Source organism: Lathyrus oleraceus, chromosome 6, assembly GCF_024323335.1.
Source record: "Lathyrus oleraceus cultivar Zhongwan6 chromosome 6, CAAS_Psat_ZW6_1.0, whole genome shotgun sequence".
In the NCBI taxonomy this organism is placed as follows: Eukaryota; Viridiplantae; Streptophyta; class Magnoliopsida; order Fabales; family Fabaceae; genus Lathyrus; species Lathyrus oleraceus.
In genome coordinates, this window is record NC_066584.1 from 389,994,045 (window position 1) to 390,008,504 (window position 14,460).

Genomic DNA, 14,460 nt, shown 5'->3' on the forward strand with positions numbered 1-14,460 from the left:
GACCTCAATATGAAATTTATTTTGAATATCATTTTGGGTAACGTTTATCTTGGAATAATTTTAATATGACAAAAATTGTAGGAGATAGGGTATAAGGAACCCCAGTTTTGACCAGTTGACTTTCTCTGGTCAACCACCATGAACCATCTTGCTAGCTCGACATTCTCTTGATTTTCGGGACACATGGAGGATTATATATGCATAAGATGATGTAATATGAAGTATCCCTTGAAATATTTGATCAATTGTTGAAGAAACATGTTGAAGAAGTCACACAAGATACCTAATGAATTAGGGTTTCCAAGGAAAACAAACTCCAAACTCGATGATTTCTTGATCAAAATGACATGTGAAAATCATGGGGATCCATATATTATTCTTAGAGTCAATGTGAACCATTTCTTGATTGTGCTCCTTGTATTGAGGGTCTTAAACCCTAGATATGAGCTTGATAGAGCATAGATGGACACACACACTACCTACAAAAGAAACAAACTATACATTGACATATTTTTTGTTAGTGAATAATAAAAAACAAAGTATAATACAATCAAATGTGCTTGGTGATCTCTCCCAATCCAAACCCAATGAATGAGGGGTGAGGAGGATGCCAAGGTGTGATCCCAATGCTAATGCATATGATGATATAGCATGAGGGATCTTAGGGTCAAAATTGGGGTCTTACAATATGTTTATGGTTGTGGATGAGCCATCAAATCTCCCTAACCAAGATGTAGAGGAGTTGGAAGACACACTCGCCAATATGAAGAAAGAGAAAGATATGTGGGAAGAGCGGTTCCATGCTTTGAGCCGAAGGCATGAGGAGTTACAACTTGAGTCTAAGGGCAAATACGCGCTTATTGAACTTCTTGAAGACCGAGCAATGAAGAGACAGAGAGAACCAGAGGGTCCGTATTCCTTTAGTATGCTTCAACCTTCTGGTTCTTCGAAGAAGATTGTTTATTAGCTTGTCCTTGAGAAGGCTCAGATGAAGACATCTTTCGAGTCCGAGATTCGACGCATCCGAAGGAAGTACGCGGCTGCAGCCATATCATTTGATACCGTTGTTAGGGGATCCTTAGGATGGTTAGTTCCTTTTCTCTTGTATTTGTCTTTTGGTTTCTGAAATTGTACTCAGTGTAATCCTTCAAAAATTATATGAATAAAAGAGATTTTATGGTCAATCAAATTGTTATTATTGTTATTATATATTTGCAAATAAAATAGTATGTTCCTTGAAAATAAAAACAAACAAAACATTGCATTTCATGCATCATTTGCATAATAGGTTTTCTTCTGCCAAATGTCTTATCGGTTATTCTTCTGTGCTTCAACCAAGCTGCCTCACCGATACAACACTCACGCCAATCAACCCAGAATTATGGAACACTTAGAGCAAGAGAACAGAGAATTGAAGGATATGATTTCTCGTCTAATTTCAATGGTGGAGTCTGTTCTCGCTGCGCAGAATCAGTTTTCACCAACTCTTGTAACTCCTCCTCCTCAGAGGGATGTCATCTCAGAGGTAGAAACCTCAATCATGCCTGTTGTTGCTACTCCATCTAGTCCATCTATGCCTGCTGGATTCCCATGGGGGATCCCACCAAATTTTATGCCTGAAGGGTTTGCACCCACATTTGCTTCTATGTCGGCCTCTATCCCGGTCATGTTTGTGCTACCTCTTGTTTTTCATACCTTACCTTGTGTTGAGGACACCATCTACTATTCTGAGCCGTCTGAGGGACCAGACGTTTATGATAAAATGGATGAAATTAAGGATCAATTCCTTGATTTGCGCAAGGAGTTGAAACATTGACAGGAAAAGACCTGTTTGGTAAGAGTGTCGCTGAACTTTGCTTAGTGCCAAATGTTAAGATCCCGATGAAGTTCAAAGTCCCTGACTTTGAAAAGTATAAGGGAAACACTTGTTCATAAGCCACCTTGTTATGTACGCCAGAAAGACGTCAACTCAAACTGATAATGATCAGTTGATGATTCACTACTTTCAAACAGTTTGACTGGTGCCGCTCTGAGATGGTATACAGGGCTAGACAGTGCAAGTGTTCATACGTTTAATGATTTGGGTGAAGCTTTTGTGAAACAGTATAAGTATAATGTAAACATGGCGCCTGACAGAGACCAGTTGAGGTCTATGTCTCAGAAGGAGAAAGAGACGTTTAAAGAGTATGCCCAGAGGTGGAGAGAGCTTGCTGCTCAGATTAATCCTCCGTTGGAAGAGAATGAGATGACCAAGATTTTCCTAAAGGCCCTGAGTTCATTTTATTACGAACGCATGATTGTTAGTGCCCCCAGTGACTTTACCGAGATGGTAAACATGAGGATGAGGTTAGAGGAAGGAGTCCGAGAGGGTAGTTTGTCTAAGGAAGAGGTGTCGTCCAATAGAAAGTATGGAAGTGGTTTTTCCATAAAGAAGGAAAGGGAAACCAATGCAGTGTCTGTAGGGAGGCAGATGAGGCCTCATGTCAAAAGAAATCCGCAACCATGTCAGCATCAACATCAAGTTTCATCAGTTATTCCAGTGTTTTCAAACAATTCAAACAATCAATCAGTACCAATTCAACAACAACGTCAACAAAAACCACAACAAAGAACCAACAACTACAACAACAACAACAATAATCAACAATAGCAAAACTTCGAGAGGAAGAAGGTCTCTTTTGACCCTATTCCTATGTCATACGCCAAACTCTACCCATATTTGGTTCTCAAGAACCTACTCCAACCAAGAAATCCGCCTCAAATTCCAGAACCACTTCCGTGATGGTATAAGCCTGAACTCCGTTGTGCCTTTCATCAAGGAGCTCCCAACCATGGTATTGAGAACTGTTACCCATTGAAGTATGAGGTCCAGAAGCTTGTGAAGAGTGGGATGGTGTCCTTTGAGGACCGTGCGCCGAATGTGAAAGCCAATTTGTTGCCTGCTCATGGTAATTCCTCTGTCAATATGGTAGATGGTTATCTTGGAGAATTCAAAATTTATGACGTCCGCTTTATCAGAAGGTCCTTGGCAACAATTCATAAGGACATTTGCCTGGTTAGTGAGTGCGAGCATGATCATGATGGTTGTGCAATTTGCAGTGTGAACCCTCGAGGATGTGTCATTGTCAAGAGGGATATTCAAAGGTTAATGGATGACGGTATGATTCATATTTTCTAGTCCTATCACTTAGGTGATGATGTTAATGTGATTGTACCAGTGTTTAAAACCCCGGAGCGGGTAGTGATTCAATTTGATAGCAGCAGCAGTAACAGCGTCAACAAATCGATATCGCCGTTAGTAATATGGTTAGCGGGCCCATCTCGTATGTCTCCGATAGAGCTATTCCTTATCAATATAATGCTATAATGATGGAGAATGGTCAAGAGGTTCCGTTGCCTACGCCAAATTCTGTTGTAAATATATATGACATTATGAAGGTGACCCGTAGAGGTCGTGTTTTTTGTCCCATTTTTCCAAAGGATATAGAAGATGTTTCAGTCGGTAAGAAGGTGGATGTACGTGCAGTGAATCCAGTTAGTGCTCCAGCATGTCAGTCTGGTGAATCCAGAAAGCTAAAGCCTAATGATGATGATGAGGTGCTGAGATTAATCAAGAAGAGTGAATTTAATATGGTGGAGAAGTTGCTCCAAACTCCTTTGAAGATTTCAGTGTTGTCTCTGCTGATGAACTCTGAAGCACACAGAGAAGCATTGCAAAGAGTGTTGGAACAAGCCTACGTTGAGCATGACGTGACTTTGGATCAGTTTGACCACATTGTGGCTAATGTTACTTATTTCAACAATCTAAACTTTTGTGATGAAGAACTTCCCGAGGAAGGCAGAAATCACAACCTGGCACTCCATATTTTGATGAATTGCAAGGAGCATGCATTGTCAAATGTACTAGTTTATACTAGTTCTTCTCTAAATGTACTCCCGAAATCAACTTTGTCCAGACTATCATATCAAAGCGCCCCGATGACGTATAATGGCGTGATTGTCAAAGCATTTGATGGTTCTCGCAAGACCGACATTGGAGAAGTGGACCTTCCAGTGAAGATAGGTCCGAGTGACTTTCAAATTACTTTTCAAATAATGGATATCCACCCGGCCTATAGCTACTTATTGGGAAGCACATGGATTCATGAGGATGGGGTTGTAACGTCTACTCTGCACCAGAAATTGAAATTTGTGAAGAATGACAAGCTTTTCATTGTTGGTGGAGAGAAAGCGCTTTTGGTGAGCCATCTGTCATCTTTTTCATATGTGGAAGCTGAGGAGGAGGTTGGAACATCGTTCCAAGCCTTATCTATTGCTGAAGTGAAGAAAACTGGGGCACCCATGTCTTCTTTCAAAGATGCTCAAAAAGCTATTGAGGCAGGCAGTACAGATAAGTGGGGCTGCATGGTAGAAGTTGCCGAGAACAAGAATAGGGCTGGATTGGGATTCCAGCAAAGGTTGTTTAATGTCAAAGCTAAAGAAGTGCAATCGAGTTTTCGTAGCGGAGGGTTCATCCATGGTAATGAATAACACTCAGCTGCTGTGACCGAAGGCGATGAAGATGAAGACTGCGCCAACTTTTTGATGCATGGCAAGACTTGCAACAATTGGGTTGCTATTGATGTTCCTATTATTGTCCATCACTCTAAGTAATTCTCTTTTTTTTCATTACTTTAAGATAAATCCTTCTCCTATGCCTAAGGGAGAAGTGAACATTGTTGGGAATTTTCAAACTATCATCAATAAAATGCAACTCTATTTATCTACATTTATCATGTTTTATTTTTACTTTTTGCCTTTTTGAAAATGGTAATCACAAAAAACATAAATAAATAATTAATAATTGTCCATCTGCATAATATTTGCTCACAATTCACTTCTCTAAAATTAAAATATCAAATCATTATGCAGATTGGTTCCTAAACCCATTGAATATAATGATCATAATCCCTTTCCAAACTTTGATTTCCCCGTGTTTGAGGCTGAGGAAGAAATTAATGAAGAAGTATCTGATGAATTATCTCGTCTACTTGAGCACGAGGAAAAAGTCATTCAGCCGTTTGAAGAACCAATTGAGCTAGTAAACTTTGGTTCCGAAGATGATGTGAAAGAAGTCAAGATTGGGTCTCAACTGTGTTCAGTGGTTAAAAAGGGGTTGATTGATCTCCTTCGAGAGTACTCAGATGTGTTCGCCTGGTCCTATCAAGACATTTCTCATTTGGATTCTGAGATTATGGAGCATAGATTACCGTTGAAGCCAGAATGCCCACCAGTCATACAAAAGTTCAGGGGGAATCATCTTGATATGGCAGTGAAGATCAAAGAAAAAGTGAAAAAGTAGATCGATGTCGGTTTTCTTGTTACCGCTGAATATCCGCAATGGGTGGCCAATATTGTGCCTGTTCCGAAGAAAGATGGAAAAGTCCGTATGTGTGTTGATTATAGAGATTTGAGTAAAGCTAGTCCAAAAGATGATTTCCCTCTGCCACACATTGATATGTTGGTAGACAATACAGCTAAGTTCAAAGTCTTTTCGTTTATGGATGGATTTTCTGGTTATAATCAAATCAAGATGGCACCCGAGATATGGATAAGACCATATTCATTACACCCTGGGGAACATTCTGTTATAGAGTGATGCCTTTCGGTTTAAAGAATGTTGGTGCAACATACCAGAGAGGAATGACCACTCTTTTTCATGATATGATGCATAAAGAGATCGAAGTCTATGTTGACAATATGATTGCCAAATCAGGTGATGACGAAGAACATGTTGAGCATTTGTTGAAGTTATTCCAGTGTTTGAGGAAGTAAAAACTCCGCTTGAATCCCAATAAGTTCACTTTTGGTGTTCACTCTGGTAAGTTTTTGGGCTTTATTTTCAGCGAGAAGGGTATTGAAGTTGATCCTGCCATGGTCAAAGCAATACAAGAAATGCATGCGCCCAAAACTGAGAAGCAAGTTAGAGATTTTCTCGACCGCTTGAATTATATCTCAAGATTCATATCGCATATGACAGCCATATGTGCGCCTATATTCAAGCTTCTTCAGAAAAATCAGTCTTGTGATTGGACTGAGGATTTCCAAAAAGCTTTTGACAGTATCAAAGAGTATCTACTTGAACCTCTTATTCTGTCTCCGCCTGTTGAAGGAAGACCTTTGATCATGTATTTAACTGTGCACGATGAAAGTATGGGTTGTGTTCTGGGTCATCAAGATGAATCTGGAAAGAAAAAATATGTTATTTACTACCTTAGTAAGAAATTCACCGACTGTGAGACTCGGTATTCTATGCTTGAAAAGACTTGTTTCGTATTGGCTTGGGTTACTAAGTGTATGCGTCAGTATATGTTGAATCATACCACTTGGTTCATATCCAAAATGGATCCAATCAAGTATATTTTTGAGAAGCCTGCTTTAACTGGGAGGATTTCCTGTTGGCAGGTATTTCTATCCGAGTATGATATTGAATACCGATCAAAAAAAGCTATTAAAGGTAGTGCCTTGGTTGACCATTTGGCTGACCAACCGATTGAAGACTATCAGTCAGTGGAGTATGATTTTCCTGACGAAGAGACCTTGTACTTAAAGATGAAAGATTGTGATGAACCATTCCTTGAAGAAGGGCTAGAACTTGGTTCTCGTTGGGGCATGGTAGTTGATGGAGCTGTTAATTAGTATGGTAATGACATTGGGGAAGTGATTATTACTCCTCAAGGCACTCATTTTCCGTTTACAACTAGATTAACTTTCAAGTGTACAAACATTATGGCTGAGTATGAAGCTTGCATTATGGGGCTTGAAGAGGCCATTAATCTCAGAATCATATATCTTGACGTCTATGGAGATTCAACTTTGGTTGTGAATCAAATCAAAGGTGAATGAGAGACGAATCAACCCAGTTTGATACCATATAGAGACTATGCGAGGAGGATTTCAACTTTCTTTACAAAGGTTGAGTTTCATCATATCCTCCGAGATGAAAACCGGATCGCATATGCTCTTGCAACGTTGGCTTCCATGATTGTGGTGAAATTTTGGAATGAAGTTCTCAATTTGATTGTGATGCGTCATGATAGGCCAGCTCATGTGTTTGTTGTTGAAGAAATCAAAGATGAAAATCCATGGTATTTTGATATCAAGTGTTTCCTTCAAAGTCAGATTTACCCGCCCGGGGTATCTTTGAAAGATAAAAAGATTTTGAGGAGATTAGTTGGCAACTTCTACTTGAATGGTGATGTGTTGTACAAGAGAAACTTCGATATGGTTCTTCTCAGATGCGTGGATAGACATGAAGCAGACTTATTGATGACTGAAGTCCATGAATGTTCCTTTGGTACTCATTCCAATGGACATGCTATGGCTAAGAAGATGTTGAGAGCATGTTACAATTGGCTGACAATAGAATCTGACTGTTGCAAGTTTGTGAAAAAATTCCATAAGTTTCAAATTTATGCAGATAAGATTCATGTTCCTCCGACACTGTTTAATGTCATTTCCTCTCCATGGCTCTTCTCCATGTGGGGAATTGATATGATTGGTATGATTGAGCCTAAAGCTTCAAACATACATTGTTTCATTTTGGTGGCTATTGACTACTTCACAAAGTGGGTCGAAGCGGCATCGTATGTGAATGTAACCAAGTAAGTTGTTGTGAGGTTTATCAAGAATCATATTATATGTCGGTATGGTGTGCTAAGTAAGATCATTACTGATAATGGATCGAACTTGAACAACAATATGGTTGAAGCTCTTTGCAAAGACTTCAAGATGGAACATCATAATTCTTCTCCTTACAGGCTTAAGATGAATGGGGATGGTGAAGCTGCAAACAAGAAAATCAAGAAGATCATTCAGAAGATGGTTGTGACCTATAAATATTGGCATGAAATGCTCCCATTTGCTTTGAATGGGTACTATACATCCATCCGCATTTCAATAGGGAAAAACCATTTCTCACTTGTTTATGGCATGGAAGTTATGCTCCTAGTAGAGGTTGAGATCCCATCATTGTATGTTCTTATGGAAGCCAAGTTGATTGAAGTTGAACGGTGTCAGACCAGATATGATCAACTGAATTTTATTGAAGAGAAGAGGTTAACTGCCATGTGCCATGGTCAGTTGTACCAACAGAGAATAAAGAAAGCTTTTGATAAGAAGGTAATACCTCACGTGTTTAGAGAAGGTGACCTTGTGCTCAAGAATATTTTATCTTTCAAACCCGATGCTAGGGGCAAATGGAATCCTAATTATGAAGGCCCATATGTTGTTAAGAGAGCCTTTTCAGGCGGTGCTTTGATTCTTACAACTACGGATGGTGAAGAATTCACTCGTCCTATGAATGTCGATGCAATCAAGAAATACTTCGCCTGAAAAGAAAAGAAGAACTCGCTAAGTTGAAAACCCAAAAGGGAGGCTTAGGAAAAAATGAGCGTCTCGATGGATTGAAAACACGAAAGGGCGATCCAGGCAAAAATTTGAGACATAAAACAGAAAAATTTATCCCGATAGATTGAGTACCCCGCCTTGGGGCAATTTATGCAAAAATTAGGGATTATGGTAAGTAATTGCATTCAGTTGATCTCTAGTCTTGAGCAATTCAGTTGACTCTGATTCGTCATCTTCAACCAAAGCTAAAAAGCACATCGGATATTGAAGTTGGTAGAAGGATTAATGATCATTGTATTCAATGTAGCCCTTTTCCATGTAAATTACAATCTTCAAGTTTTTGTAAAGATCTACAAAGTCTTGTCAGTTACAGGATACCATTCTATTAAATAAAGTTGAACTTTTTATTCAATTGTTTCTACTCTTATTTATTTTTCAGCTAAATGGAATTAAATTTTATGATGATCATTTTGAAATTGAATTTAAAATTCAAAAATCATTTTTCTTAAAATAGTAAAAGCAATTACTTTAGAAATAATCAATTTCGGTAAGGAATATCAACAACAGTCTGAAAACAGGTGAGTCCTAAAGTGTGAAGCATTGTTGGTCCTCCCCAAGCGGTTGGTTTGGTCACCTTTCTCAATGGTTTGCATAGATTCAGCACATATTTTTTATTCCTCTCAAGTCGCCAGCAAAGTTCATCCTGATCCCCGCTAGCACTGATTCTTGAGCAGTATTTTGGTCCTCTGCAAGGTTGTCTCCCATTTTGATATGATGTTGACCTAAAATTCGCCCCGGAGTTGATGATTCAGACCCTCAGCAAATCTTTTCTCTTTGCCCATCCAGGGTCGAGCTTTTGAGGCGGATGATTTATGTTCATCCCTAACTTTTTCTCCAATTGATGCCTCCATCCTTTCGAGATTAGCCGAGTGTTGTAGCGATGATTCCGATCAATGACATTTGTATCCTTTGTGATTGTTTTGTCAGCATAATCAACAATCATTTACATATACACAGATATTCATATATCGGGTATTTCATTATTACATTATTATTACATTTGATTCCCTATTTTCTGATCATCTTCTATGGTGGTATACTTTCCCCATGTAAATCGGGTGTGTCTGTCCTCCCTCAATTGTAGAGTGTCAGCCCCTTAAGCAGAAAGAATTTAACCTTTCTCATTCCCCACTGAGTTACTTCCTCGTGGATGATTATTATTTCAGTTTCCTCCCTAGTCGATTATCTGGATGGAACCGCTCCCCCTGAGTTATTTCCTCACCGGGTCGAGTCTTTGTTTGACCGTCTCATCTTCTGGATAATCTTCTTGATGTTCTTATTCGCAGCTTCAACAACCCCATTCATCTTGGGTCTGTTGGGAGAAGAAATATGATGTGCAATCTTGAAGTCTTTACAAAGAGCTTCCACCATATTGTTATTCAAGTTCGATCCATTATCAGTAATGATCTTGCTTGGCACACCATAACGGCATATGATCTAATTCTTGATAAACCTTACAACAACTTGCTTGGTTACATTTGCATACGATGCCTCTTTGACCCACTTTGTGAAGTAGTCAATTGCCACTAAGATGAAACGATGTCCATTTGAAGCTTTGGGCTCAATCATCCCAATCATATCAATTCCCCACATGGAGAAGGGCCATGGGGAAGAGATAACATTCAAAAGTGTCGGAGGAACATGAATTTTATCAGCATAAATTTGACACTTGTGGCACTTCTTCACAAACTTGCAACAGTCAGATTCCATTGTCAACCAATAGTAACCTGCTAGCAACATCTTCTTCGCCATTGCATGTCCATTGGAATGAGTACCAAAGGAACCTTCATACACTCCAGTCATCAACAAGTCTACTTCGTGTCTATCTACGCATTTGAGCAGAACCATGTCGAAGTTTCTCTTGTACAGTATATCACCATTCAAGTAGAAATTACCGGTTAATCTTCTCAAAGTCTTCTTATCTTTCAAAGATGCCCCAGGCGGGTAAATCTGACTTTGGAGGAAACACTTGATGTCGTAATACCATGGCTTCTCGTCTTTGATCTCTTCAACAACGAACGCATGAGCTGGCCTATCAAGACGCATCACAGATAAATTGGGAACTTCATTCCAATACTTCACTACAATCATTGATGCCAACGTTGCAAGGGCATTTGCCATCCGATTTTTATCTCGAGGGATATGATGAAACTCAACCTTGGTAAAGAAAGTTGAAATCCTCCTCGCATAATCTCTATACGTTATCAAACCAGGTTGATTTGTCTCCCATTCTCCTTTGATCTGATTCACAACCAAAGCCGAATCACCGAAGACATCCAAATACTTGATTATGAGATTCATGGCCTCTTCAAGCCCCATAATGCAAGCTTCATATTCTGCCATGTTGTTTGTACACTTGAAAGTCAATCTAGATATAAATGGTAGATGTGTGCCTTGAGGAGTAATAATCACTGCCCCAATGCCATTTCCATATTAATTAACAGCTCCATCAAATACCATGCCCCAACGGGAACCAGGTTCTGGCCCTTCTTCAAGTAATGCTTCATCTAAATCTTTCATTTTCATGTACAAAATCTCTTCATCAGGAAAATCATACTGCATTGACTGGTAATCTTCAATCGGTTGGTGAGTCAAATGGTCAGCCAAGATACTTCCTTTGATTGCTTTTTGAGATCGGTATTCGATATCATACTCTGATAACAACATCTGCCAACGGGCAATCCTCCCAGTTAAAGCAGGCTTCTCAAATATGTACTTGATTGGATCCATTTTGGATATCAACCAAGTGGTATGATTCAACATATACTGGCGCAGACGCTTACCAGCCCAAGCCAATGCGCAACAAGTTTTCTCAAGCATACTCACAGTCGGTGAACTTCTTATTGAGGTAGTAAATTGCAAATTCTTTCTTCCCAGTCTCATCTTGCTAACCAAGTTGACTGGCGGGCATTCTGGATTCAACGGAAATCTATGCTCCACAATCTCAGAATCCAACCCAGGCATGTCTTGATAGGACCAAGCAAACACATCTGAATACTCTCGAAGAAGATCAATCAACCCCTTCTTAGCATCTGGACAAAGTCGAGACCCAATCTTGACTTCCTTCACATCATCCTCGAAACCCAAGTTGACTAGCTCAATCTGTTCTTCAAACGGATGAATAATATTTTCATCTTGCTCAAGAAGACAAGACAATTCCTCACTTACTTCTACATCACTTTCCTCCTCGGCCTCAAACACAGGGAATTCAAAATTTGGAGGAGTAGGATCATTGTATTCAATGGGGTTAGGAACCAACCTGCATAATGATTTGATATTTTGATTTTAGAGAAGTGAATTTGTGACCAAATATTATACAAATGGACAATTATATTGTTTATTTATGTTTTTTGTGATTACCATTTTCAGAATAAAGCAAAAAGTAAAAATAAACATCAAAGATGTGGATGAATATAATTAATTTTATTGATGATCAATTTAAAATGCCCAAACAATGTTCACATCTCCCTTAGGCATAGGAGAAGGATTTTTAAAATATAAAAAGCAATTACTTAGATCGATGCAAAATAACAAGAATATCAACGGCAGTCCAATTGTTGCATGTCTTTCCATGCGTTACAAAGTTGGTGCAGTTTTCCTCTTCGCTATCCTCTAGCAGATCAGCTAAGTGTTGTTCATTGCCATGAAAGAACCCTCCGCTACAGAAGCTAAGTTGCATTTCTTCAGATCTAACAGCTGACGGTCCTCTCTGGAACCCCAAACCGGTTCTGCCTTTGTTGTCGGAGACCTCTACCATGCGCCCCCACTGGTCAACAGTTCCTTCTTCAACAATCTTCTGAGCATCTTTCAACAAGGACATAGGTTCCCCAACTCTCTTCTCAGCAGCAATAGACAAGACTTAGAACGGAGTTCCAACCTCATCCTCAGCTTCTACATACGAGAAAGATGACAGGTGGCTAACCAACAGTGCCTTCTCTCCTCCCACAATCACTAGCTTGCCAATCTTGACAAATTTGAGCTTCTGGTGCAGAGTGGAGGTAACAGCCCCTGCCTCATGAATCCATGGCCTTCCCAATAAACAGCTGTAGGCCGAGTGGATATCCATTACTTGAAAAGTAATTTGAAAATCACTCGGACCTATCTTAATTGGAAGGTCCACTTCACTAATAACTATTTTGTGCGAGACATCAAAGGCTTTAACAATTACCCCATTATACCTCATGGGCGCTCCTTGGTAAGATAACTTTGACAAAGTTAACTTCGGAAGCACATTGAGTGATGAACCGGTGTCAACAAGCACATTTGACAAAGCATCTTCCTTACAGTTCATTGAAATATGCAAAGCCAGGTTATGATTTCTTCCCTCCTCATGGAGTTCTTCGTCACAGAAGCTCAGATTATTACATGAAGTGATGTTAGCTACAATGTGATCAAACTGATCCACAGTAACATCTTGCTTTACATACGCTTGTTCAAGAACTCTCTGTAGTGCTTCTCTGTGTGCTTCGGAATTCAAAAGCAGAGACAACACGAAAATCTTCGAGGGAGTCTGGAGCAGCTGCTTAACCACATTAAATTCACTCCTTTTAATCAATCGGAGTACCTCATCATCATTATTGGCTTTCAAGTTGCTGGATTCATCAGACTTATCCTTTGAACAACCAACCGGATCTAAATTAGGTACCTCCGCTTTCTTACCGACAATCATTTCCTCTTTACTTTCTAGGACGACTGGCCCAAACACTCGACCACTGCGGGTCACCTTCGTAACATCAACAATGCTCACCACTGAACTGGTCATAGGTAACGGGACCTCTTGACCATTCTTCATCATTGTAGCATTGTACTGGTATAGTACAGCCATATCAGATGAATACGGGACTGGGCCCGCTAACCGTATTACCAACCGCTCGTGTTGCTTGAAAACGGGCACTATGACATTGACGTCGTCATTTATATGACGGATTGAACAGTCTGGATCATGCCTTCATCCATCAGACGTTGGATGTCCCTTTTCACCACATCACACCCTCTTGGGTTCACGCTACAAACAACACAACCATCATGGTCATGTTCACATTCACTCACCAAACAGTTATCTTTGTGCATCTGCACCAAAGACCTTCGAATAAACCGGACATCAAAAATTTTGAATTCACCAGGACAACCGTCCATCATATTCACTGAAGGATTCCCATGAGCGGGAAAAAGGTTAGCTTTCACATTCGGGTGCGGTCCTTAAAGGACACCATACCACTATTCCTAAGCCTTTGAACCTCATACTTCAACGGATAACAGTTTTCAAGGTCATGGTCGGGTGCACCTTGATGAAAAGCACAACGAAGCTCAGGTTTATACCACCAAGGAAGTGGTTCTGGGATCTGCGATGGGTTCCTCGATTGAATCAGGTTCTTGAGAACCAAGGATGGATACAGCTCTGCATACGACATAGGAATCGGGTCAAAAGAGACCTTTTTCCTCTCGAAATTATGATGATGATGATTGTTGTTGTTGTAGGTGTTCGTTCTTTGTTGCGATTGTTGTTGTTGACATTGATGTTGTTGTTGTTGAATGGGTGTTGTTTATTGATTAGAAAATACTAGAATAACGGAAGATACTTGATGATGATGATGTTGACGGGGTGGTGGATTTTTTCTAATTTGAGGCCTCCTCTGCCTCCCACTGAAAATTGCATTTGTCTCACTGTCCTTCTTCTTGCTGAAACTAATGCCATACCTCTTACTTGTTGACGCCTCATCTCTTGACAAACGTCCTTCACGGACCCCTTCCTCAAGTCTCATCCCCATGTTTACCATGTCGGTAAAATCACTGGGGGCACTGGCGATCATGTGTTCATAATAAAATGAACTTAGGGTTTTCAAGAAGATCTTTGTCATCTCTTTCTCCTCCAAAGGAGGAGAGATCTAGGCAGCCAACTCCCTCCATCTCTGCGCATACTCTGTGAATGTCTCTTTATCTTTTTGAGACATGGACCTCACTTGGTGTCTATCCGGCGCCATGTCCATATTGTACTTGTATTGCTTCACAAAA